The sequence below is a fragment of the Mustela putorius genome, unplaced genomic scaffold (genome assembly GCF_011764305.1).
Source record: "Mustela putorius furo isolate JIRA1106 unplaced genomic scaffold, ASM1176430v1.1 tig00003845_pilon_pilon_pilon, whole genome shotgun sequence".
NCBI classification, from domain to species: Eukaryota; Metazoa; Chordata; class Mammalia; order Carnivora; family Mustelidae; genus Mustela; species Mustela putorius.
This window is the reverse complement of record NW_025421998.1, coordinates 88,503,284-88,529,765: the sequence shown is the minus strand read 5'-3', so window position 1 is coordinate 88,529,765 and position 26,482 is coordinate 88,503,284. Positions and strand designations below refer to the sequence as shown.

General features: G+C 44.8%; 1 long non-coding RNA gene across 1 annotated transcript; it reads right to left on the bottom strand.

The window, feature by feature from the left end:
- Positions 1–5,818: 5,818 nt before the first annotated feature.
- LOC123387046 lies at positions 5,819–17,591 on the bottom strand. Its single transcript, XR_006601411.1, has 3 exons — positions 17,508–17,591; positions 12,673–12,771; positions 5,819–7,069 (listed from the first exon to the last, which is right to left on the bottom strand). It is a non-coding gene; the product is annotated as an uncharacterized LOC123387046 (long non-coding RNA).
- Positions 17,592–26,482: the final 8,891 nt, after the last annotated feature.

The window sequence follows — 26,482 nt, the reverse complement described above, 5'->3', positions numbered from 1 at the left end:
AAATTTCAATTGGGCTTGTTTCCTCTTCAATGATTTCTGATTCATTTATTCAATCATTGAGTTAATAAATACTTACTGACTTGAGCCGAGACTCCTAACCACTGCTTCTGGCCAAATGCAGAAATGTGTTGATGCAGCACTTTTGCAGCAGATAAAGAGTATTTTAAAAGAAGAATCATTCATCCAGAATCTGTCAGAATCACCCTCCAGCACTATGGGAAGAGAGGTATGTCAGTGTGTCAGCTGTGAGCTCAGATGAAACAATAAAGTGCCTTGGGATGAACTTTTTTATTATCATTACTCCTGATATTCAAGTAGCTTTCAAAGGCTTTTGATCTAATGAAAAGATAACGTGTGGACGGAGACATGTTCTAGTCCGCTTGACGGGCACATCTTGTAGAACAGTGATGTCAACGAGAATTCCATCATTTTTATCAGTTTGTTATGAACTAGATTATTCAGGATCATTGCCGCCCCACCCCCATCACTCCTGAGTGAACTAACAAGAATGAATTTTAAAATCTACACTGCCATAGACTTGACCTTGGCCTCAGAATGATCTCACCAGTTTGCTGACTGGCATCCTCTGAAGTTCAGCCTGATCCTCCTGCTCCTGAAGCTTCCACTCTTAACTTAAAGTCATGTCCATGGGCGCCTGGGTGGCTCAGTGGGTTAAGCCGCTGCCTTTGGCTCAGGTCATGATCTCAGGGTCCTGGGATCGAGTCCCGCATCGGGCTCTCTGCTCAGCAGGGAGCCTGCTTCCCTTCCTCTCTCTCTGCCTGCCTCTGCCTACTTGTGGTCTCTCTCTGTCAAACAAACAAACAAATAAATAAATAAATAACTTAATAAAAAAATAAAAAATAAAGTCATGTCCATGTTAAACTGTATTCAGTGGGTTGAATTAATGCACTGCTTTAATATTAATAAATTAATTTATGGGATTATAAATTGAATTATTTAAATGAATGTAATCATTTTAAATCGTATCAATGGATAAAGGATGTTTACCACAAACAGGTGGGTATAATAACATGGGAACAGAACAGCTATATCAAATATTTAGCAGGTTTGCATGAGGAAAAGGATAAGACCTGTCCTGTGTGGTTAAAGCATATGAATTGAGTACAACAGGTGGAAGATGTAGGAAAGCGCATTTCAGTTTAGCATAACAACCTCTCTAAACACAAGATTTCTCTAGATACTCATGGGGAAAAGGGAATTCCTGGTCATGAGAGGTGGTTGGGAATTTGCCAGCCTCTGGTGTTGAAGACCTGGAAGACTTTCAATGCCCCCTGAGGCCCCGCGGACCCCGATAGTCTATGATCCCCGAAGTCAGCCCTGTCATTTCTGCCGCAGCCGGGGGTGCACAGCTGTATGAAAGCCTTGAGGCCTGCTCGGCTGCCAGCCCTCACTCAGCTTCTCCACCGAAGCAGGACGTGGCCCCAGGGACACACCAACATGGTTGTCAGAGATTAGAGAGCTTGTAGCTGTGAGGGTGCGGCTTTTCTTCTAGTAGCTTCACAATGGAGGATGTTGCAAGGCTGATCATTATGATAAAGCAGGTGTTTAAAATTCTTGTTTGGACTCTTGGCTCCCAGCTTCCAGGTAGAACTGAATTAAGTTATAAGGTGTCAGAACACAATTACAGCAGGCTTGTCCGCTTTAGAATATTACCTGATGGTTTAGAAATAAGTCAAGCAAAGCCGAAAGACAGAAACCACACTCTTACGGGGCTGGGATGGAAGATGAAAAGAGGAGAGGGATTCATTTTCCTGAGATCATTTGTGTTTCTCCCTCTGAAAGCGCAAGCAAAAGTTAAGGAAATTTATTCAGGAGTTCTAGGGCCTTTATAACTAACTTCATAGTGTTGCCAGGAAGTAGAGAGTGTGAGGTCCAGGAAGAGCCTTTTCTGGAGTGACAGCAAGAGAGGGAACTTAATTTTGGTGGATATGGAAATAATACTTCAGCAAGAGTTGTGGGTTCTAAAATATGGGAAGAGCCCAGAGGTGCATCGACAGATGAATGGATAAAGAAGATGTGGTGTGTGTATATAGTGGAATATTACTCAGCCATCAAAAAACGAAATCTTGTCATTGGCAATGCCATGGATGGAACTTGAGGGTATTCTGCTAAGTGGAATAAGTCAGAGAAAGACAAATACCATATGATTCCACTCATACATGGAATTTAAGAAACAAAACAGGGGCGCCTGGGTGGTTCAGTGGGTTAAGCCCCTGCCTTCGGCTCAGGTCATGATCTCAGGGTTCTGGATCGAGCCCCGCATCGGGCTCTCTGCTCAGGGGGAGCCTGCTTCCCCCCTCTATCTCTGCCTGCTGCTCTGTCTACTTGTGATCTCTCACTCTCTCTGTCAAATAAATAAATAAAATCTTGAAAAAGAAAAAGAAACAAAACAGATGAACACATGGGAAGGGAAGGAAAAATAAAATAAGATGAAAACCGAGAGGGAGGCAAACCATAGGAGACTCTTAACTCTAAGAAGCAAACTGAGGGCTGCTGGTGGGAGGTGGTGGGGGGAGGGGGTAACAGGGTGATGGGCCATAAGGAGGGCACTTGCTGTAAAGAGCACTGGGTATTATATGCAACTGATGAATCGCTTACTTATGCCCCTGGAATCATTAATACACTGTATGTTAACTAAATTAAATTTAAATTTAAAAAAAAGTTATGGGTTCTAACTTCACCAATTTACTAACCAATTTCTGGACCTCAATGGAAAATACTTGGTATTTGATTTATTCTGAAGAGATATATAGATCATGTATGTTGCTTTATTATGATAACTTACATCAGGAAAAGAGGTTGTTAAGAGAAAGAATGATCTGGGGTCCTTGGATAATTTTTCATCTTCAGAACCCTGCCCCCTTTGAGATCCACAGCCATCACCTTAGTGGGAGAAAGAGGGAGAACCCTATGTCTTGTGCTGACAGAAGGCAAAAGCCCTCAACCTAAGGACATGAGGAAGATGTATATGCAGAGTCATGGTGTCGGGGAACTCAGCCAGCAGCTTAACAATGGGGAGGATTGTGTTTGGATGTGATGGCACAGACTGCAGAAACCAACACACGTGGAAGACAACAGAACTGCTAAGGAAAAAAACAACAACAAAATGCAGGCTGTTTTTTTTGTTTTTGTTTTTCTTATAGAAACCAAAGAGTAGTCCTTATATATTTATTACATGCTGAATTCTAGGAGATATGTGTAAAAATAATCAATAAATATTAATTTTTTAAAAAATAATAATATGGGTCGCCAGGATGATTCGGTCAGTTAAGCAACTGCCTTTGGCTCAGGGTCCTGGGCACAAGCCCCACATTGAGTTCCCTGTTCAGCAGGGTGACTGCTTCTCCCTCTCCCTCTCCCTCTGCACCCCCTCTGCTCATGTTCTTTCTCAATCTCTCTCTCAAATAAATAAATGAAATCTTAAAAAAAAAAAAAAAAAGAAAAGAAAAGAAACTAGTACAAACCCTGCTATTGCTTCATAAAGGAAGGCCATTGTCTTTCTGTAACCACAAGGAGTGGCCCAGGACAGTGACAAAACTCTTGGCACTCTGTATAAAGTTGACCCCTAAACAATGCAGGGGATAGGGGCATTGACCCTTGGAGCAGTTGAAAATCCACATATACCTTTTGACTTCCCCAATAACCCACTGTTGATGGGAAGCTTTATTAGTAACACACACAGTCAATGAACACAGATTTTGTATGTATATATATTATATGCTGTATTGGAACAAAGCAAGCCAGAGGAAAGAAAATGTTCTCAGGAAAATCATAAGGAAGAGAAAACACATTTGCAGTTAAAAAAAAAAAAATCATATGTAAGTGGACCTTCTTAGTTCAAACCTGGTTTGTTCGGGGGTCAACTGTACTTTAAAAAAATGTGGATTACTGGAGCACCTGGGTGGCTCAGTCAGTTAAGCATCCAACTCTTGATTTTGACTCAGGTCATGCTCTCAGGGCCATGAGATTGAGCCCCACCACAGGCTCTGCATTCAGCACGGAGTCTGCTTGAGATTGTCTCACTCCTTCCCCCTCTGCCCCTCCCCGCCACCGCTTGAAATCTCTAAATAAATAAATAAAATCTTTTTTTTAAATGAATTTTCTTTTTTTTTTTAAAGATTTTATTTATTTATTTGACAGAGAGAAATTACAAGTACACTGAGAGGCAGGCAGAGAGAGAGAGAGAGAAGGAAGCAGGCTCCCCGCTGAGCAGAGAGCCCCACGCGGGACTCGATCCCAGGACCCTAAGATCATGACCTGAGCCGAAGGCAGCGGCTTAACCCACTGAGCCACCCAGGCGCCCCTTAAATGAATTTTCTGAAAGACTATCTGTACACTTTAGCAGGCTAAGAATTCAGATTTCTTTTTTTTCCCCCCCTAAGATTTTATTTATTTATTTGAGAGAGAGAGTGAGACGGAGAGATTGAGAGAATGAGTTGGGGGAAGGGCAGAGGGAGAAGCAGACTCCCTGCAGAGCAGGGACACCCCCCCCCCCCAACGTGGGACTTGATCCCAGGACCCAGGGATTATGACCCAAGCGGAGTGGCAGACACTTAACTGATTGAGCCACCCAGGTGCCCAAATAGATAAAATCCTTAAAAAAAAAAAAGTGAATTATTTTTTCAACACACTGGAGAAATGAATACTCCATTTTTCTGTCCCTGTGGGCTTCAGCTTTTCCATATCTAGACTAATACATGATTAGTCTGACAACCACTCTGACCAATTTTGTAACTGACTCTATCTAATTCAATTCTATTTCCTTCCAGTTAGCAAATTTTCCATTTTTACAAACAGATATCCTAAAGGGAGCAGACCTTTTCATTTTGTTATCATTTGATGTTTTTTGAATACCCAAAGTAAAACAAAATGGATTCTAAAAAAGAATACATGAGATAGTTGTTTTAGAGACACCTGGGTGGCTCAGTTGGTTAAGCATCTGCCTTCAGCTCAGGTCATGATCCCAGGATACTGGGACTGAGTCCCACATCGGGCTCCCTGCTCAGCCCGGAACCTGCTTCTCCCTCTGCCTGCCACTCCCCCTGCTTGTGTGCTCTGTCTCTACCTCTGACAAGTAAATAAATAAAATCTTTTTAAAATTATTTTTTATTATTTTATTTTTTTATAAAATATTTTATTTTTTCATTTGACAGAGAGAGGGATCACAAGTAGGCAGAGCAGCAGGCAGAGAGAGGGGGGAAGCAGGCTCCCTGCTGAGCAGAGATCCTGATGCGGTCTCAACCCCAGAACCCTGAGATCATGACCTGACCCAAAGGCAGAGGCTTTAACCCACTGAGCCACCCAGGCACCCCTAAAATCTTTTTTTAAAAAATCACTTATTTTATATTATGTTAGAAATCCAGCCTGCTTTTCTTATTTTTTTTGACTAGGTAACTAATTATTTCTTTCTTTATTTTTTTCTTTTTTTGGAAATGACTTAATTAATAATTGCAGAAATAGTAGGAAAAGCTCTCCTTTCTGAGTAATTTGCTGACATGATGCCCCATCACTCTTGAATACTTTAGCATGCAATTCTTACATACGAGGACTTACACCTATGATTACATTACAACCATCAAAATGAGGACATTAACTGTAATTTATTAATGATATTTAATTTCAGACCCCATTCAAGGTTTACCAGTTGTCCCAATAATGTCTTTTGTAGCAAAAGAATCCAGTTCAGAATCAAACACCCCATTTATTTCTTGTGTCTTTTTGTATTCTCAATCTCAATCATTTCTCTCCGCCTTTTTTTGAGTTTCATGACTTTGACTATTTTAAAATTAAAGACCACTTATTGTGTCAAATGTCTCTCGTTGTGGTATATATATATATATATATATATATATATACCTAACTATATGAATCTTTAGGTCTTCTGTGCCAGCCTATTTAGAAAACCATGAGTTCACACGAATCCTAATCCCATCCTAATCCCATTCCATGGAGTTCATTCTGGTTTGGGGTCTTTTCATAGTTGTAACCTTTTACAATGAGAAATCTGACTCCATGGCTATGTAATTTGCAGAACCAAATAGAAAATGCAAATGCAGAGTCGTCCCCTGGCAGGAAAAGAATGCTGTTAAAAGTACTAAAACATAAATTTTCTTTTTTTTTTTTTTATGGTCTCTCTCAACCATCATGGGGTTTCTTTTTATTGGTATTTCATGTCATTTTAAATAGGGAAAAATTTAAACTGGAAATTATTAGTATTCACTTTACTGTTCATTTTTATATTGTACAATATCCATTTTAAATGCAAATATGAGAGCACCTAACTCTTATGTAAAATCACCCAGTGTTACACAGCTATATTTTGGAGCTCATACACGCATATATATGTCATTCTCACCACAACAGTGGGAAGACTGCTCAAAACTAACTCAACTGTTTTTATCTCACTTCTTGACATGCATGCATTTTCCCCACATTTGGCTTACAGATGAGTAAGGATGTCCTAAAAGGAAAACGAACTACGGTTTGCCTCATATTTTCCTTTCTTCTAGATCATTTTCAGTGCAAGGGATCGTCTAATAAACAGAAGTAATGCAAGAACTCAAGTGATTAGGTCAGGCCCACCCCAGCGATCTCCCTGTCTTATGGTCTGCTGATTTGGGACCTTCGTTACAGCTGTAAAATCTGCTTTATCATACAATACCACATCAGTATTTTGGGTAATATCTTATCATATTCACAAGTTCCACACTCCAGGAAAGATGATACCAGAGAGGGTCACTGAAGGCTGCCTTAAAAGTCTGCCTTCAACAACTACCATCTTTTAAGATAGATAATGGCTGAAGCCCCCAAGGAAAGTGTTAAATTCGTTTGTTATCATGGAAGTGTTATCATGGCCTCTACCGGGCTTAGCTCTGGAGAAGGAAATAACTTTGTAGGCCAGATGGAGAAAGACCGAGCAGATGTCTTCCCTCATCTCAGGCCACTGGGCTCTTCTGCAGCATGTGTTGTCTTCTGAGGCACAAGGTTCCCGTCAGAGTACAGAGGCTGCCAATGGTCCAGCCTTCATGACACCGCTGAGAAGGCTTCACTTTGGATGAGATAATGCAGGTGGAGAGCCCCGAGAATGGACACAAACAGAAACAAACAGGCCGTTGAGAAAAAAAAAAAAAAAAGGCCTAAATATGACTCAGATGACATTGAGATGCTATTTGAGCTATTTCTTTCTTTCTTTCTTTCCTTCTTTCTTTCTTTCTTTCTTTCTTTCTTTTTTATTTATTTGACAGAGAGAGAGTGAGCACAAGCAGGGGGAGCAGCAGGCAGAGGGAGAGGGAGAAGCAGGTTCGCAGGTGACTCGATGTGCGGCTCCATCCCAGGACCCCGGGATCACGATCTGAGCTGAAGGAAGATGCTTAACCAACTGACCCACCCAGGTGCCCCCTATTTTAGCTATGGGGCTAACAATTTAATATGAAGAGTAAGTTCCGTTCAAGAAAGTGCATAAATGGGGTCCATTTATTCAAGAGATGGGATTAAAGAGCAGAGAGGGTTCAACAACAAACAGAACAGACAAGAAGTCCTGCTCCCATTGAATTTACGTTCTATTGGGAAGAAACAGAGCAAGCAAGCAAACAATAAATGTTAAATGTGATCTATTAGATAAGTAAGTGGTATGGTGGGAAAGAAAATGAAGGGAAAGAAAGTATCAGAGGAGATGGAATCATTTTAAATAAGGTGGTGATGGAAGCCCTCACTGTGAAGACGGTTAGTGAACAAGGATCGGAAGAATATCCGGCAGAGAATCACCCCCATGTCTGACGGGAGCACATCCCAGGCAGTGAGAATAGCGAGGGCAAAGGCCCTGGGGCACAAACCCAGTGGTAAATATGTCCAAATCACCTCTCTTGTGTTCTTTTCAGTGATGGTCTTCTCAAGGTCTCCTTCTTGGTCTCTACCAATTCTCCCCAACTTATCTGGGGGTTGACCTTTTTGAAACCATGAAAGTACTAGCAGACAGCACCATAAAGCTGAAGGGTGAAACACTTCCCTGGAATTTCTGGGAAAACATTTACCCTACTGAAAACAAATGAGGAGCAACAAGCTGGGTAGAATTTAAAATAATATGTGATCAAATTCCACTGGGTAGTACATTCAGAATATTTGTTTTCCGAAGTTGAAAGGCCAATTGAATGAAAATAATTTCAAGCAACAGTGTAGGTGTATGAACTATTTAATTGAGTTGAATCCTTATTTGTTATTTTTTCAAAGGCTTAATAATTCCCTGATTGTAAAAATGAATTTCCCATTGTAGAAAACTTGAAAATTATGTAAAACCATAACAAGAACAAAATTCACTTGTGACTATGTAGGAAAAAGAACTGTGTATATTTCTATCTTTCTAGATAGATTTTTCTTTTATTTTAAACTTTGTTGAATTGATAGTGAAAACAGCTTGTTTTAATTTGTTATTTTTGGGTAGTGGTCTGAACAACACTTCACAGAGGTTACTGGCCAGGTTTTGTGTATCAGTTTTGCTTTCTCTCAAACTTTTCTTACTGATTTTAAAAAGCTCTTTCATCATAAGAAAACCACGAATCCATTTTCAGCCATATTCGTGGTAAATGGTTTTTCCAAGATCCTTTACTGCCCATTATTTTTGCATAATTTTTATGTTCAGAGTTTGCATTTTTATAGTCATACATACTCAATATTACAGCCAAAAAAATACTTATTTCCAACAATGTTCACTAAGAGGGTCTTTTCAAATTTAATTGAAACTTATTTTCTATAGGAGACTCTAATCGGTACTACTTTTGCTCTGCAATGTATGGTGAAATCCCACAATAATGCAATAGGTATGGTCCAAAATTTAAATCGTGTAAAATGCAATTATCACAAGTTTAAGGAAAGACTAAGCTGGCCTGGACAGTTGGGCACTACAGGGTCTAGCCGAGGACTTCCAAGGGCTCTGGGTTCCAACTGTAGTTTGGCATCTGCTGGCCGGTGTTTGCAAGCAGGGGGAGCAGCAGGCAGAGGGGTCAAGTCCCAAGACTTCCTGGGAACTGCAGGACAGCAGCAGTGACTCCTGGAACTCCAGGTTTGCTGGTGCCCCGCTTTCCAGCCTAATCCCAATGGATGGAGGGGAAACGTACTCAGGACGTGAATACCCACCACTTCCCATGATAAGCTCCCTTCATTTTCACAGCCTGCCTTGGATCCCTTCCTCCCCAGCTACTCCCTTTCCCCTCTCTCCATAAGAAAAGACAAGTTCTCTACATACTCATGGAGTATAAAGAGTTCATTTAACACACACCTGTAGTGTATACATGAGACTCTTCATCAGGGTGGGCTCAGGCTTAATTGATGACCACAGAAGCTTTATTTCTAGCCATCCCAAAACAGTGAACAGATAGGGGGATGGATTCATTGTGTTTGTTAGAATTGCAAGATCAGGGACCCTGAGACCTACAAAGTTCTCATTCCTCGAGATGCAAATGTGGAAAATAAAATTGGGAACAGCCAGGAAGTTGCTCTTTGCAGAATACATTCTTTTCTCCGTATCAGCTTACTTATTTACCTCTTTTTAAAGATGTAAATGAAATGAAAATGCCATATAATTCATTACTAGGAATATAATCTTTTTATCTTATAACCTAAGCTTTTTAATTAAGGAAATCATAATCACCTGAAGGGAAAAAAGTTACACTATTTTAAAGGCACACAAAAACAATCCCATAGATTATTTATGGATATGTAAATAAATAGTAAAAATATCAAAACGTGCATGGGGAAGTGTATCTACTCAGGGTCCAGCCAGGAGAACCGAATGCAATCTAAGATTGTTGAACACTGGATATTTAATTCAAAAAATTGGCTACCCAGGGTGTGGAAGGGATATGAAATGGGAGAGGAGCTGGTGAGGTGACTCAGGAGTTAACAGCAGCAGGAAAGGACTCGGTCCTTGGGATGGAGCACATAGGAGTAAGTGATGTTCCTAATACCAGCTGCGGTGTCTTCTGGTGGGCATCAAAGTTGGGGCTGCCTGGCAAGAACTGGGTCCCCAGCACGGAGCTAAGCGCCTTCAAGTATCACCCGCATTTATTCTCACAGCAGCGTGAGGTGGGGAACAATGATAGAACAGTTTGAAGGCTGTTGTGAGCAGCTGATGAGGTAACTGAAATGACCCAAGCAAAGGGCTTAGGATGCCTGCACGTTCTGAGTTCACCCTCAGAAATGTAATGGGTACAGTCATCCCACATTTGTGGATCAAGAAGGCAACTCCGGAAACAGGGGTGGAGGGAGTAGAGTAGCCCGAGGGTGAGAAGACTATAGACCTCTAGAAGACCCATAGTCACACAAGGGCAAAAGCTCTGATGGAGCAGATGTTCCCATTACCATCGTGTGGGGAACTGCCGACCCTTGTTGCTGGGGACCTTCCCCCGGCCACACCCACATTCACTGGAGAGGTTCACATTGCTGTGGCCCGCACTGAGGCTTTAGTAGATAGTTTGTTGAATGACAGCATACACCCAGGCAAGTGCTCAGAATCCAGGCATAGGCTGGTGAATTTCACAAAGCGGACATGGCCATGTGACCACACCTGGAACGAGAAACTGAGCACTCTGGACGAGAGGTTCATGACAAAGGGTTCATGAAACCAAACATTGTGTGTTCTTCTGTGTCTGGCCCCTTTTCGTTGCAGAGCGGGTTTGGAAGGGACCCCTGCGCTGCCGAATGCGGCTGTAGCTTGTTTGTTCCTGTTGGCGTGGAGCGCTCCTCTGTCCGAGAAGCCCACGAGACGTGCAGCCAACTCCTGATGAGCAAGCACGAGGGGTCTTTCCAGGCTGGGGCTCTTATGAAGCAGTGAGGCTTTCTATATTCTTATATGCGTTTTTTGGTGAATCTGTATTCACATTCCCCGTGGCTCCAAGGTTGAGAAATCCTTCTCTAGACTTGAGAGTCGACCAAGCCCCATACAGATGTCTTTCGTAATACGGTCTACCACGCACCGGCACCCACCCCAGCTGCCTTGTTTAAAATGCAGATTTCTGCATCTGCTAAACTAGAATGGCAGCGGAGTGGGGGGGGGTGTCTTTGGGAATCTATGCTGTTAACAACCAGAGCCCACCCAGGTGATTCTGTTTTTTGTTTTTTCGGGTTTTGTTTTGGTTTTTGGTTTGGGGTTTTTTGGGGGGAGAGAAAGAAAGAGAGAAAGAAAGAGACCATGCTGGGGAGGGGAGAGAGACAGAGGGAGAAGCAGGCTCCCCACTGAGCAGGGAGCCCAACACAGGGCTTGATCCTGGAACCCCGAGCAGATGCTCAACGACTGAACCACCCAGGTGCCCCTCCCCCAAGGTGATTCCTTATACCAGAGTTGAAGAAATACTATATTAGGCCACATTGCAAAGATGAAGTCAATCCACACCCAGTAGTATTTCTCCATCCAAAATCTTTTAAAACTGACGAAATGCAGACACGAAAGGGAAGGATGGTTTTTTGCCTTCAGTGAGCACTTCTAGGTGAGAACAACTTCTCTCAAGCATTACTAACTTTGAAAGCTTGCTACAAGAATGGGGACTGTTTAATGAAAAATGTTTACGAACTCAGAGCGCCTGGGTGGCTCAGTCGGTTGAGCGTCCAACTCTTGGTTTTGGCTCAAGTCATGATCTCAGGGTCCTGGGATCAGGCTCCGTGCTTGAATCTGCTTGAGATTCTTCCTCTGCCTCTGCCTGACTCCCTACCCCTGCCCATGTGCTCTTGGGCTCTCTCTCAAATAAATAAATAGATCTTTAAAAAAATATATATTTTTTGCCAACCTTTAACACTTGGGCTCACCAATTCCATTCCCATGTAAAACCCCCTCAGATACGTGAACATATATTCATCCAAAGATACATATGAGGATGTACATATTTTTATAAAATGTTGTCACTCAAGAAAACACTCTGTTGTCGGGTGGCTTATCACTGGGGCTGACAGCATAGTTAAAGGTTCAGTTACTCATAGGATGCGAGAGGTGTGGACCCAAGCTTCTTATCAGGAATGGGTGAAGAGCACGTATCAGCCTTCTGCCTTGAAAGCCTTCCTGACTGCTTCTTTGGGAAACACAAACCCCAGAACTGTCCAGTCTCTCCCTCTGGGGTCCCCACACCCTGAGAACAGGATTCTTCTCTCTCACCTGGTCCTTGCCTGTAAGAATCCAGCCCCCGCCTCACAGTTCCCTGTGTTGCTGGTACCATTGCCTCCAAGCCCAGCATCTTATTCAGATTGGAAAGGACCATGGATCTCTCCAGGACCCCTCCTGCTCATGCAGTTTCTGACTTGGGTTCATTCTTCTCCAGCAACCACCGGCTTTCCTGAGATCCTTCTGGAACCTCCCAGGGCCCATCTCTTCCTCACATAGCCGCTCTGCATCTAAGCTCTTTGGTCTTCCCAACTGAACCCCAGCGTGGGCGCCAGTCCACACCCAAGTTCACTGGCTGTTAGGTTCCACCCCCACAGCAGGGGCCGAGAGTTATGCCCTTTTTGTCCCTGGCCATTTCCTTCTTCTATAAAAATATTCAAAAGTGTATTTTATGACAGCATTGCTAGAAAGACTAGATTTACGATGATACATTTGTTAACATATTCATGTTTTCCTTCTGAGTTTGAAAGATGACAACATCTTTGTGGGTCTCTAAAAGTATCCCGTACCTGCTGGGCTTCCGATGGGTCCTGCGTGGAGCCCTTTTCCGGGTGGGATCCCTCAGCCGTCATCTCCGGGCACGCTTTCCGTGAATAGGCTTTAATTTTCTGCACAGTTTGGGGTTTACAGAAAGTATGGATGCATTATTATTAACTCACATGCACAGTTTTCATTAGGCTCCACTCTGCATTGTACCTTTTCTGTTGCACACACGCGATGACATGTGTTAACCATTAAAATATCATACATGTTTTCACTGACCTAAAAATCCGCTGCGCTAATCATCCCTCCCCCTCATCCCCAGCCTCTGGCAACCGCTGATCTCTTTCCTGTCTCCACAGTTTCTCCTCCAGAGGAGAGTAGGAATCACAAAGAATATAGCCTTTTCAGATTGGTTTCTTGCACTTAGGGATAGGCATTTAGGTTTCCTCCATGTATTTTCATGACTCAGTAGGGTTTTTTCCCTCCCCCTGAGCAGTATCCATTGCAGGGATGAACTACACTTTGCCTTTCCATTAGTCTATGGAAAGACATTTCGGTGGCTCCCCAGTTTGGGCAATTGCAAATAAAGCTGGTGTCGACATTCACATTCAGGTTTTTGCGTAGACACAAATTTTCAGCTCATTTGGATACATACGAAGGAGCACAATTGCACAAATTACCTGGCAGGAGTGGCTCTTGGTTTCTTCTGACCACATGTCTCTACCGAAACCTTGCGTTTATGTTTTATACGCCCAGCGCACCTGTGTCAGGTATCTAAAAACCCACTTGATTTCCTCCGCACTTGTCTCGGAGAAGTGTGTGTTTGCTCCCTGTGGTGGGAGGGCGTCCCATTTCCCCCCCCCCCCCACGACCCGAACCCTCCTTTCCTTCTCCAGCCTGCTGACAAGCCATGGGGCTTCTCACTCCTCAGCGTCTTTATGGCTCTCTGGTGCCAGCTCTTAGCTAATGGAAACAGGGGAGAAGTAAGCCCTTAAATAAGAGCAGGGCCTCTTTCTGTTCAGTCAAGTTTCTGCAAATAGATCTGGGTTAAGTTACAGAGCCCCGGATTACCTGTATAATAGTATAATGGGGAAGTTCTCCAGCTATTATTTCTTTAAACTTTCTGCCCCTTTCTCTTTTTTCTCCTGGAAACCCAATTATTCTAACGTTTGTCCATTTCATTGGGTCCCCTAGATCACGCAGGCTTTCTTCACGCCTTTTCATTCTTTTTGCTTTGTTCTCCTCCGATGGGGTTATTGCACAGTGCCTGTCCTCTACATAACTTGCTCTGTCTTGTGTCTGATCTGCTCTGGAGCAGGGGGTTTCTACTGCATTATTTCGTTCTTTGAATTCTTCAGCTCCAGAACTTTGGTTTGGTTCTTTTTTATGATTTATATTTCTTAAATTTCTCTTTTTTTTCTGATACATATTTTTTTCCAGCTGCCATTGAATCATCTTTCTGTGTTTTCATGCAGCTCATGGAGCTTCCTCAAAATAGCTCATTTTAAATGAAGATCAAAGGATTCTGTGCCTTTGGGCTTGGTTGTTGGAGAATCATTATCACCTTCACGTGTGTGTCATTGATTCTTCATGCTCCTACAGTTTTGCATTGCTGCTTTTGCATTTGACTAGCAGACACCACCTCAGATCTTTACTAGTTGCCTTCAGATAGGGTAGTTGTACTATTACCGTGGGGGTTTTCTCTCTGACTTCATATGGATTGACCTCTCCACACCTCTTGCTCACTCCTAAGCTTTTTTTGTCTCCCCTGCTTCTTAAACTCACCAGCTGGCCACTGGAAACCTCTCTTTCCCTTTGCAGAAGGTGAACTATAGCTCAATGCTGTGGTTTTGTCCTCGCCTGCAGATCCTGGTCTGTTTCTCTGAAAGCACTCTTTTTACTAGACTCTGCCTAGCCGCTGCATTTGGACACATGCACAAGGAGCCAGCTGCCGAGTGGAGATAAGTGGGGGTGACCGGGCCACCCGGCAATCTGAGGGGCCTCTCCTCCCAGCAGCTTGAGGGTGCACCTGCAGTCGTGAGTGCAGTCTGGGCTTTGGTATTTTGTCTGCCCCCTTCCCCATCTCCAGCTACTCCCTAGCCACGGAGGACCCCACCCATACTCTGGGTGCTGCTGGAAAGAAACGGGTTTCTCTAGCAACTTCTGGCACAGCTGGAGCTAGTTCAGTCCCACACTGTGCTGTCTTGGGAAGGGGGTGGTGCTGGCAAAGTGCCTCCTTCCCTCTCCACTGTCTACACTTTTTTTTTCTTCCCGCTCCATAGGCGTGCTGGAATCTCCCCTCCGGAAGGCTGGACTTGCACAAATTCTCTTTCATCCGTGGTTATTTGCCCACGTCAGCATTCCCCAGGTTTCTCCCCGGCCGCAGCCAAGAGAGAGCATGTCCGCCAGCTCTGGTGGTCCAACAGCTGGAACTGAGGTCTATTACAGATGTGCAGGTGGGCCATAGGCCTCTTGGGGCCGGTGGCTCATCGGGCTGGATCCCGCAACTCCCGAAGAGGCATTTTTGGGCATGGACGGATGCTGTCACACAAAGCACGACAAAAGCAGGGATGTCCATGCTGCCATGATGCTGCTGTGAGAACTGTCACCAAAGTCCGAGAAAACTTAGTTCTCCGTTTTACCCCTTTATCCGCACCTTTGAATTCGTGACTTTTAAGTACTTAAAAGGAAAACAGAATAATCTTTAAACAAGGCAGAGAGAATTTCTTTGTAAACTTCAGAGTAAGCTTCAGTTAGGAAATACATTGACTTTTCCTGTTTGCCTGTAATTGCTTTTCACAGATCAGCTCACAGACTCTCCGTCCCCTTTCCGCGGATGCTGCATCGCCTCGCCCGTCCCGCCCCCCGACCCGCCCCCGGACCTTTGAAATAGCTCCTCACTGGTCTCCATGGACCTGCTTTGGTTTCTCCTGACCGGTGGGTTCCCCCAGCATAAGCCCCTGCTCAGGACAGCTCCACCTGCTGTCTTAGCTCGAGAGGCGATAAAAAATACCACAGACCAAGGCGCCTGGGTGGCTCAGTGGGTTAAGCCACTACCTTCGGCTCAGGTCATGATCTCAGGGTCCTGGGATCAAGTCCCCCATCGGGCTCTCTGCTCAGCGGGGAGCCTGCTTCTCTCTCTCTCTCTGCCTGCCTCTCTGTCTACTGTGATCTCTCTCTGTCAAATAAATAAATAAAATCTTTAAAAAAAAAAAAAAAGCCTCTGCCTTTGGCTCAGGTCATGATCACAGGGTCCTGGGATCGAACCCCACATCAAGCTCTCTGCTTGGTGGTGAGCCTGCTTCCCTTACTCTCTCTCTGCCTGCCTCTCTGCCTACTTGTGATCTCTGTCTGTCAAATAAATAAATAAAATCTTAAAAAAACAAAATACCACAGACCAGGGGGCTCAAAACCATGGAAATGATTTCTCACAGCTCTGGAGGCTAAAGGCCAAGATTAAGGTGCTGGCACAGCTGGGTTCTGGGAAGGCTCGCTTCCCGGCTTGCAGACAACTGACTTCTCACTGTGTCCTTACAGGGCGGAGAAAAAGAGAGAGCTCACGTCCTGGTGTCTCTTGCCCTAATCCTGCCATGAGGATCACACCCTCAGGACCTCATCAAAACCTCTAAGTACCTCCTGAAGGCCCCAGACCCTAATACCATCACACTGGAGGTCCGGGCTTCCACACCGGAATCTGGAAGGGACCCAGTTCAGACCTGAGCACTTGCTAGAATAGAACTTGGTAGAATAGCACACTCTTGGGGCCCACCCCAGACCTGCTGACTCAGAAACACTGGATAGGGGGCCCAGCAGTCTGTTTTCACAGGCCTCCCTGTGGTTCTGACACACGCTAGAGACTGAAAACCACTGCTATAAATCATTCTCCAGCCTCCACACGTCTCCAGTGAGAACAGATCATGTTCCTGCCTGCTTCAAAATCTAGTGAGTTCCCACTGCTCTGACAGAAATATACAGACTTCGGAGCCTCCAAGGCCTCTGTTCTCTGCCCCTTGACTGCTTCCCTGACCTCGTCTTGGGCCACATTCCCTTTGCTTATCATGTATCACACTTGTTTGTTATTTCTCAAGGATTCCAAGCTCTTTTGGGTCCCACGGCCTTTGCTGTTGCTTTTCCCTCAGCCTGAGATCACATACTCGCTCTCCGGAGGGCTGATTTCTCTCTTCAGGGCTTACCTCACATGTCTCCCCTGAGCTGACAGGCCTCCTTCCCTGACAGCCCGCGTGAAGAGGCAGGCCTACCCTCTCCCCACAAAGACTCTCTACCTCACATTCAGTGGATTTCTCCCCTCAGCTTATTAGAATCTGCATAAATGTGTGTTCCCAGGTGGCTTTCTTTCTCCCATGGCCACATGAAAACACCACATGGAAGAAATCTTGTCTGTCTTGCTCACCACCATCACCCCACTGCCCGAGCCAGTACCTGGTCCGTAGAAGGTGCTCAAGACATACTTCATGAGTGAACGAACGAAGGAATAAAGGAGGTTCGTGAAAGCCTGAGTCTTCAATGGAGTAGGCTCCAGAGCCTGAAATATTACCTTAAAGTTTAAGTCAGTAGACTTTTTTTTTTTTTTAAGCGGGGTGCCTGGGTGGCTCAGTGGGTTAAGCCTCTGCCTTCTGCTCAGGTCAGGATCCCAGGGTCCTGGGATCGAGCCCCACATCAGGCTCTCTGCTCAGCAGGGAGCCTTCTTCTTCCTCTCTCTCTGCCTGCCTCTCTGTCTACTTGTGATCTCTGTCTGTCAAATAAATAAATAAAATCTTAAAAAAAAAAAAAGTAACCAATAGCAATGTCTTCCTGCTTACTTTGTATCTATTATTTGTCATGTCCTGAGGGAATTACTTACCTGAGGGAATCACTTAGCCCTCTCCCCACAAGCTTGGCCTCCTAGTTCTTCTTTGTAGGCAGCTGCTAATATCCAGGGTGGCTGATAGTGGCAAGTTCCCCGGAGGAGAAATTTGCCATAAAAGCTGAAGGAGGGAGTATCCAAGCAAAAGTCACAACATCCCATTTGACCCCAGTATTTGGCAAACTTCCCATTCAAACAGTTCTGTCTGAGAATGTGCCTTAAGCCAAGGAGCTCCACAAGCACACAAAATCTCACTTTAGTTAAACAAATGGCAGGTGAAAACTGTCCAAGTGTGCTGACTGCACGGAGACCCCCTTTGCTCTTTAAGCAAATATTCAGGGAATGAATGGGCTATAGAATATTGAAGCCATCAGGAAGAAAGGAAGCATTGTCAATCTGGAAAACGTCAGGAAAGCATGACAAAAGGAAAATAAGGTTAGATAACAGATATTTGGTAAAACTCATCTTTATTATAATAGATATAAATATTTTGAGCTCACCTATTAAAAGTCAAAGTAAACTGCTATGTTTACATAGGCAAGGACTCTGTCTTTTTCACCATTTATTATTACGCAGACTAACCCTTACCAAGCGTTTATAATCCTTCTGAAATTGTGCTAATGCTTGTGAGTCACTAAATCTGGCAAAATGATCCTCTGGTATCCCTTGAGGATTATACTTAATAAGTATTTACTGAATGTGTATGATTAATTCAGTGCATGATCAAGGCCTATCAAATTCGGTAAAAACAATCTAAATCTATTTGATATGTTTTTAAGAGACAAACAAGGGTAATAGAGCAATACCTTTCAAAAAGTACGTATCTTTTAAAAATTAAAAAAAGAGCAATACCTTTCACTAGGTTAATGAAGAAACAACAAGGGAGTGATACTTCCTACAAATACTCCTACATAGAAATAAATAACCAAAAAAAAAAAAAAACTGGAAATACAGAGGAGAATTGTATAATTTTTGAAATTATTTGACACAATTCCATTCTAATCCAACTTAACTTGTGACATGTATGTATAGGTTGCTAAAATGTACTTAAAAAGGAATAGGAAACCTAACCATATACGGTATACATAACCGTGGAGAAAATGAGAAAATTGTCCAATAACTATCTCCTTTGCTCCCAGCTCCTAAAAAATGACAAGTCCAAAGGGTTTTATAGGCGAATTCACTTCCAACCTTGAACAAATGGATTAATTCCCCTATGTTTTCATGCTTTCAGCACCATAAAGAGAAGAAAAACTTCAGAGTTTCTCCCAAGAATTCATTGAGACCCTATTACCAAAACCTCACAAAGACGGATCACTAGAAGAAAGCCACAGGCTCTGTTCTACATGGACGGAACTTGAAGGCAACACATGAAGTGAAATATGTCAGACAGAGAAAGATAAATCCTGTACACTCTCACCTACTCGTGGAATCTAAAAAAAAAAAAAAAAAAAAAAAGACAAAAAAACAAAAAAACAAAAAAAACCAAGCTCATAAAAAAAAAAAAAAATCAGATGTGTGTAGTTGCCAGAGGCAGAGGGGAAAGGGTGGAGGGGGAATTGGAGGAAGGTGGGTCAGAGGCTACACATTTTCAGTTATAAGATAAATAAGTCCTGGGCATGTAATTTACAATAAGATGACTAGAGTTAACAATGGTATGGTTAACAATGCCATAGCTAACAATGTTCTTTTTGCAAGTTGCTAAGATAGTCTATCCTAAAAGCACTTGTCATAAGGCAAAACACTGTTTTTGTAACTGTATGAGGTTATAGATGTTAACTAAACCCATTACGGTCATCATTTCACAATATATATGTACGTCAAGTCATTATGCTGTGCACATAAGCTTATGCCAATTATATCTCAATAAAACTGCAAGGGGAGGGGCACCTGGGTTTGCTCAGTCGTTAAGCAGCTGCCTTCAGCTCAGGCCCTGATTCCAGGATCCTGGGATAGAGCCCGCATTGAGCTCCTTGCTCAGCGGGGAGTCTGCTTCTCCCTCTCCACCCCGGCCCCCGCCCCCGCTTGTGTTCCCTCTCTCACGCTCTCTCTCTCTGTCAAATAAATGAATAAATGAAATCTTTTTTTTTTTTAAAGATTATTTATTTATTTATTTGACAGACAGAGATCACAAGTAGGCAGAGAGGCAGGCAGAGAGAGAGGAGGAAGCAGGCTCCCCGCTGAGCAGAGAGCCTGATGTGGGGCTCGATCCCAGGACTCTGGGATCACGACCTGAGCCGAAGGCAGAGGCTTTAACCCACTGAGCCACCCAGGCGCCCCGAATAAATGAAATCTTAAAAAAAAACAATACTGCAAGGGGATAAAAATTATATGTCAGTACACTAATGGATATGGGTGTAAAGGTTTTATGGCATTAAAATGCAGAATCTAACACCCTTTTAGAAGAAGTTTACCTATGATCAGAGGAATCCCATTCTTAGATCGTGTATTAACGGTTCAAGGAGAGAAAAATATATGGTCCGGTGGCGGGGAGGGAAGGGTCTGGAAAGAGTGGCCGGGCCCCACGACAGAGCTCCCAGAGCCCTCCGAGGGCACCGCAGTATTATACAGGGAGTTGGCAACAGGCCTCTTGCGGGCTGGATGCGTGAAGAACTAGGGATCAGCCTTACAGGAGCATGGCATCTCCATACCTAGATGCCGGTGGTTTGGTACATTCCTCCCAAACTCTGCCATCCCAACAGCGTTAACTCTAGAGCTGGGGCCACGTGGCCAGAGGTCAGAAGGAGCCTCCCCTTCGGACTGCGGAAGAGGACTAGGGCGGAGGCTGGGCAATAGAACACCGCTACCGACTCTGTTCTGCCCCCTAGTGGTCAAAGGGTGTCGGTCTTGAAGTCGCCCATCAAGAGCAAGACCTGTTGAGGACGGGTCTCAGAAAGTGGGTACCCCCACCTCACCCCACCCCCGACACTTTTGGTAATAATCAAACATTTTCTTTGCTGAGCATCTGTGTTCAATTAAGGAAAGTCTCTTCTGAAATAAAATAAAGTAGAGCCCTTAGCCCAAAGACTGCCTCCTTTGAAGATGCCAGTCCCCTTGCCCCCTTTACCAATAGTTCTCACCTTGTGAGACCGTAGAGGGACAGGTGTGTGGGCATGGGGGTGTTCTGTAGCAGTCGCTGGTCTCCTACCTGCCAGCCTTCAGATCATCAAATTTCATAGGACTTCCATTTAATCAGATGCTGCTCTTTTCACTGTCAAAGAGGAGGTGCTTAATCATCACTTTTAATAATTTTCAAGGCCAGGAGACACAAGCCTGGTGTGTGCGCACTCCTGCTGGACTCTTCCCCTTCCCTGGACAGGACAGGGGACCAAGGGCCCCACTGGAGGGAAACAAGAAGACTATGTGTGCTGAGCAGGTCCGGGAAGCTCAGAACAGGAACAAGGGGGTGGTCATGTTGGTGGTGCTGGTGCTCATGCGCACCCTCAGACTGGTGAGACCTCGGGAGGCAGAATGTACGATGTACGTTACAGTCTAGGGATTGTGCGTTGGTCAAATGAAAGCATGAATCTAAGGTGTCGTTTTGTTAAGAATCTCAAAAGCAGGCCTTCTTCTGAAATGGTTCAGGGAAAATCTTCCTAAGAGAAGAAGACATTAAGTCAGAAGCAGGTACTTAGGAGAGATTGGACTGCGTTAAGAGACAGTAGACTGCCCACACGACACCAGTCTGCACTGCGTTACTGTCATGGTCATCCCGAGGGCAGTAGGGGCTGGCCCCCAAGGCAAGGCTGTCAGGGAATTTCCAAGGGCATTGTCAGCCCCCTCTGCTCACCTCCCAGACCCAAGAGCACCACATTCACTTTTTTCTCTCTCATAGTTTTGTCCTTATCTTATCCCTTGACCTTGCTCGGGGGACCTGACTCACTTGACATTATCAAGGCTATGCTGGAGTCCAATAGTCAAAGAATGTTGCCTTGCTTTCAACATTCTGCTCAAACACAAAGGACAAAACTTAGCAGATGCAAACCCCCTTATTACACATTTTGCACAAGCACCAACCTTCACCTTGAGTCACAGCATAAAACATGGGATATTTAAGAGAAATTCCTTGGCCATTCCATTACGTAATAAAAACCAATCTATAAAATGTCATGAAACAGAAGGAAAAAACAGTCATGAAGCAAAGCAGTGTATGCTTGGTGATAGGTTTCATGACGAGCTTATCAAAAGAACAGGTTGAGTTTTGCCTTCTCTCCTGCATGAGGAGAATCAAGGTTGCTTCATTCTTCAATAGGCTCCCAATGACCTATGATGATTCTAGGTCATCTACTTCCCCAACTTTCCGTGAATGGCAGGAACACATGCAGACAGTCTCATCAGGTCTGCCTTAGTCTACCCCGCTGATGAACTGGCCCAGACTATATCTCCACAATCTTTCCTATTTTAGCCATCCCCAGTCACTCCAATACAAACATATATACAATGATCCTGCTCTATCTCCCGGCTTCCTCCTCATATCCGAATATAGTTCTTGCACTGTTGACTCTTCCTTTAATATGTTTTCTCTTTTAATCCATACCCTTTGATCCAAACCTCTGCTTCAATTCAGAATGGTATGGAATCACCCAAGGCCATTGCTGTGGTCTTTTGCTTCCCTTTGGCTCATTCTTCCTCTTACCCACTACCATCAGATAGTGTGAGAAGACTTCCGAAAGAGTGGGCTGTGGAATAGCTGTTATGTGAAAACAAACAAACAAACAAAACCAGTGGATGCATTCAAAAAAGATAGAAAATTCTAGGTTAAATGAATTTAAATAGGTCTCTTTTCTACAGGACTTATCAGAGTCTTTAATACACTAAGCATGTGCATTATGAATCTTGAAGAAGAGGTATAATATGTGATTGTTCTAGGACTTTTTGATCATGGAGCATTATCCTTCAGCTCTTAGCCTTCTTTGTCTGTAGATCATCCTCAAGCTACAGAGTACACTGAGAAACAAGACTCAAGAAAACTAGTTTTTCAGAAGGTGTGTTCTAATAATCCAGAGGGCTTTTATGACATTCTCAGAATCTTGCATTATATGGAAATAGAAAGTACTCTTTGATATTTTATTTTAGTTTTAAAATTTATATCATATTTCATACCTACAAAAGAATAAACCCAGGGCCGCCTGCGTGGCTCAACGGGTTAAGCGTCTGACTTTGGCTCAGTTCATGGTCTAGGGGTTCTGGGATGGAGCCCTGCATGGGTGTTCCTGCTCAGCGGGGAGCCTGCTTCTCCCTCTGCCTCTTCCCCTCTCCCATCTTGTTCTCTGTCTTCTTCTCTCTCTCTCTCTTTCTCTCAAATAAATAAAATCTTAAAAAAAAAAATAAACTCAATGTACAAATGAATGTAAAGAAAATTATAAAGGATGCTTTGGGCCTCACCATGCAGCTGATGAACTAAATCGGGGGTGGGAAACTTTTTCTATAAAAAGCCAGAACTTGAGCTGCCTGAGTAGTGCAGTCCGTTAAGACCGGGACTCCTGGTTTCCGCTCAGGTCATGCTCTCAGGGTTGTGAGATCGGGTCCCGCAGGGGGCTCAGTGCTCAACGAGGAGTCGGCTTCGGTGAGGTTCTCTCTCCTTCTCCCACAGCCACCCGCACCCCTCCTTGTGCTCTCTTGCTTGCGCTCTCCCTCTCTCAAGCAAATAAATCAATAAATTTTTAAGAAGTAAATAAATACATACAATAAAAAGCCCAAACTAATCAAAAGAGCAGATTATGCTTGCCCTCTTTCCTGTGAGAAGAACACGACCCGGGGACCCCGCGTGAGGCGGCACGTGCCACCACTGAGCTTCCAGCGCCTTCTGTCCCGCCGTCAGGGCGGCCTGGGGCTCACCACGCTGGGCTCTGGGGGTTGTCACTCTCAGGATGGCTCCGGATGCATCGATCTTCCCTGTCTCCTGGGAGAAGGACTCCCAAGTCGCTCGGCCACACCCACCACCCGGGACACCAGGACCGTGAGGGCCCCTCGCAAGCCGAACCCGCAATCCCGAGAGCTGCCGCGCACGGCCGCGGGTCTGGTATGGACCAGACCAGCAACGCGGACGGAATGGTCCGATCGCCTTTCTGGGACTCACCTGGCCCCCCGCAGTTTCAGGTGCGGCTAAAAACTCCCCTGTCGCCGGGCCGCTGGTGGCGCCGACCGCGCACGCCCGACTCGGCCCAGCAGGGGGCAGCGCATGCCCGCGCTCGCGGCTTTCCCGCCGACCCCGAGCCGGGAGCTCTGAACAAGCCTCCCGGGGCAGGCATGCGGAGAAAGACCTTTGGAGCACGATCTGCACCTCGAGCCCAGGTCCCAGAGCTAGACCAAGGCCATGTTCAGAAGCTGGAAAATGTTGTCTCTGAATCCTCACGGCTTCCTGCGCTGTTCCTCTTTTGCTTCTCAAAGTACGGCTGGGGGAGTGGAGGCATCAGCCAGAACTGGGATTCTGTCGGAGAGGCAGCGCTCCAGGCCCTACCCGGGGCCCACGGAGTCAGAGTCTTCAACAACTTAAGTGCCCGAGCTGTCTGCAACCATGGCTTTTTTTTTTTTCCCCTTTTCTTTTTTAAGATTTTTATTTATTTATTTGACAGAGAGAGACACAGGGAGAAAGGGAACACAAGCAGGGGGAGTGGGAGAGGGAGAAGCAGGCTTCCCAAGGAGCAGGGAGCCCCATGCAGGGCTCGGACCCAGGACCCCAGGATCATGACCTGAGCTGAAGGCTCAATGACTGAGCCACCCAGGAGCCCCCAACCATGGCTTTTTAAATAAAATCTGTGCTTCCCTCAGGACGCAGGCAGCGTCTGAACATCAGTATGGCGTCTCCATGGCTCCCTTGATCACTTTCATAGCCTTAGTCTTATGGGTCCCCATTAGCACACCATGGTCAAACACAGCATGTGTTGTAAAAGAAGCCCCCATGTCCCCTGCCACCGCCCTTCTCCAGGTGGGTGTTACCCAGAGTTCTTTAAAGGAACCACAGAGTGATGCTGGGGCTAGGTGGTGACCTAGAGCCAGACTCTCCTGATGGCCTCCAGACTTGTCAAAGCACTACGTTGTAGTGGGGATTTAAGTGTTCGCTGGGTGTGAAGAGCCCTCTTGGGCGCGCCAGTCACAAGGGAGGCTGAAGCTTCATTGCTAGAATGCCAGATGCTAAGCCCGACTCTCTGATAGCAACCTCAGGACACCCCTGAAAGTGCGGACTGCCACGTCCCCCTCGCTGGTAGGGAGGGGGACAGATCAGCCTGGCTGGCCTACGGAGACACTGTCCCCCAAAGATGACCATGTTCCATTCCCTGGGGATTGTTTAAGATGCAGAATACAGTTTCAAAGCTTGAGCCCACAGCAGCTGTGAGGGATAAGGGGGCAGGAAGGGGAGATGACGTCCTCTGTCCTGCCGGCTGCCTCTGCAGCTCACTGCACCTGCTCCTCGGGTCTGGCTCGGCCCAGTTTGGGAGCAGCTCAGAAAACTGACAGGGGTGAGTGGGAAACCTAGAGTCGAGATTTTAAAACAATCCCGTGTTTATTGCAGAATGAAGAAGCAGCTCATATTCTCTCCCTCGGAAAAGTAAGCAAACATTCAATGCAGCGCATTTCTGTAACTCTAGCCTCTATCTTTAGCTGTCTTTATATAAGCACAGGAATTAGACGAACAAAACTAGATTCAGAGTTGGAGTAAAAATCACTCTATCTCCGTAATATACCACGAAAATTGTATTTGTGCCACTGAGCTAGGGTCTTGGGAATTATTATAGATATTTTATTTTTTTATTTGGAGTTAAGAGGAAAGGATTTGCTTATTTTATTTGCTTTTCTACTTTTTAAAATTTTTATTTATTTATTTGAGAGGAAGAGTGAGAGAGAGCACAAGAAGGGGGGAATGGCAGAGGGAAGTGAGAAGCAGATGCCCCACTGAGCAGGGAGCCTATGTGGGACTGGATCCCAGGACTCCAGGATCACAACCTGAGCCCAGGAGAGATGCTTCACCGACTGAGCTACCCAGGTGCCCCCAGGGTATTTGTTTTCCACAGGCAACCAAGAGAGCGTGGCATTTCACCACTGTTCCCCCCATCCTCGCTTGCTCATGCCATCTTGAACATGGTGGGTAGGTTTGAGCCCCTTTGGAGGAAGAGGTTAGAAGTAAACATTGAAGGTGTTTTGGTGAGAGACTTTGTAAGATTCAGGGCTCATACACTAATGCTTCAGGGCCCAAGTGACAAGTACAAGATAAAGTAGGCAGAGAAGTTCTGTCCACTTCAACATGGAACCTGGCTTCCCTCCGGCTCCTTGAAGACAGATGGCATTGGGAACATTACAAGAGGGCAGGCTTCCGGAGGACATCAGTGAGGTCAGCAAAAGCAGCAAAGTGCCCGTAGGGGGTGCTTTGAAAAGTGGCATTAAGAATATATTTATTTATGGGGCGCCTGGGTGGCTCAGTGGGTTAAGCCGCTGCCTTCGGCTCAGGTCATGATCTCAGAGTCCTGGGATCGAGTCCCACATCGGGCTCTCTGCTCAGCAGGGAGCCTGCTTCCTCCTCTCTCTCTGCCTGCCTCTCTGCCTAACTTGTGATCTCTCTCTCTGTCAAATAAATAAATAAATCTTAAAAAAAAAGAATATATTTATTTATTAAGAAATATATATCATTTTCTGGCTTGCTTCCTTTGATCATGAAAGATGATCCTCGTTTCATTCATGTTCTTGTTAACAGTGATTTTTTTATATTCACTTTGACTTAGTATTCCATGTGTAAGTACACTGCAGTGTATTTTTCCAATCTATTTGGGATACGCATTTGAGTTTCTAGGTTTCTGCTGTTACATCCAATGCTGCTATGAACATCTTTGCATACATAGACACTGGACAGTGTATATGTGAGTAAGATTTCCTCTAGGACAGAAAGTGCTGAGGTGCAAATATAACATGTTTTCAACTTACCAGGATAATAACAAGTCGTTCTCCAAAGTGACTGCACCAATATGCTTTCTCCAGCT